This window comes from Peromyscus californicus, unplaced genomic scaffold (genome assembly GCF_007827085.1).
Source record: "Peromyscus californicus insignis strain IS unplaced genomic scaffold, ASM782708v3 Scaffold_4__1_contigs__length_199733344, whole genome shotgun sequence".
Lineage (NCBI taxonomy): Eukaryota > Metazoa > Chordata > Mammalia > Rodentia > Cricetidae > Peromyscus > Peromyscus californicus.
In genome coordinates, this window is record NW_026294562.1 from 186,016,154 (window position 1) to 186,017,787 (window position 1,634).

Here is a 1,634-nt window from a genome sequence, read left to right on the forward strand (position 1 = left end):
TCGCATGTGGTCAAGTCATCTCTTAATTCAGTCCTGCTAGGTTTAGCAAGCTCAGATCTTACTAGAAATCGTCTGTGAACCTCCACAATTATGTGTGTTTTTGTCAACATAATATTTTATTGGTATTTTGGGTGTTTTACATAATAGACCCTGATCACACTCACTTTCCTGTTTTCCCAGGTCCAACCCCTCTCTTGTGTCCTCTCACAAAATAAATAAGAAAATAAAAAAAGCCCAACTTGTATTGCCTATGTACACACTGGAGCCTGGCCAAATTCCAGTGGCCAGCCCCTCAAAGAAAACTGAGTCCCTCCTGATCCCTACTACTGCCAAAAGCCATCAGTTGTGAAGATATACACTTCAGGATGCCTATCACAATTTTTAAGAGTTCTCTTCAGTAGCTACTAGTCTGTTTCTCTTTGGAGTGGTTGAGGTATGAGGATGGGGAGTTGTTTGGAGGGATAGGAGAGAGAGTTTATCACAGAAGACTTCTATGTCTCTGATTCTTAACTGTGAATCTGCAGTTATCAATACCACCACCAAGCAAGCTTCCCTGCCTTTTACAGTCATTGACATGATGGATCATGGGCTTCCACATGATTTCTGGTGATAGTACAGACAATGGACATCAACATAGCCCTCAGCAGCACCATGGGTCAGAGATATCCACATAGCTTCCAATGGCAACATGTGCAACAGACACGACCAGGACTTTAGGTGATAGCAGAAACCATGAACATCTACATGGAATTCAGTAGTAACAATGACCACTGATTTCAACATGGCCTCTAATAGGAAGCCAGATCATGAGCATCCAGGCAGCCTCCAGCCACAGCACAGACAACAGATTCCATTATGAGCCTGGGCAGCATCCAGGCCATGGATATTAACAAGGCCTCTAGTGGCCAAAACCAGTTTTCTTATCCCAGTGCCATGTGAAGCTATGGTTTCAGAAGCTCAAGCCAGGACCAGTGGCCCACTGCTCTCTTCAGATCCACATGTATAACTCTTGGCCCCTTCTCTAGCAGTGTGTCTATCAGCATGCCACCATGTTTCTCCCCATGCTCATAGTGCACTAGTCCCCTGAACTGTCAACCATTTCTACTTAAATGCTTCCCTTTATAATATTTCCATGGTCATGGTGTCCCTTACAGCCACAAAAACCCTAAGGAGGCCAAAGATCATGTGTTTGGAGCTATAGGACCATGCTGGATCACTGGAATTGAACAACTGAAGACAATAAGTCTCCTTCATCCAGACTTTATCACAAGTCAGTAGCTCATGGTGGAGTCCCTTGAGTCCTTTCCTGACCCATAATTAACTGCTGACAGGCCAAGTATTTTACATACCCAGTGGAGGCTGCAACATTCACATTTGCAATGTCAGGGTTAGACACAGAAGATAACATTTGCTGGCCTGCCCAATATTCTGGCTCTTACATTCTTTCTGCTTCTTCTTTCATGATGTACATATGTAGCAATGTCGACCATGAATTTCTTTCCATGCCTGTATCCAAATGATACATATCCATATCATCATTCATCAGGTCAGCTGTCCTATCAACAGCTTCTGTCATTTGCTCCTTCATATCTTCATATGAATACTCCCAATAAAAAGCATATTCAAAAATTTCT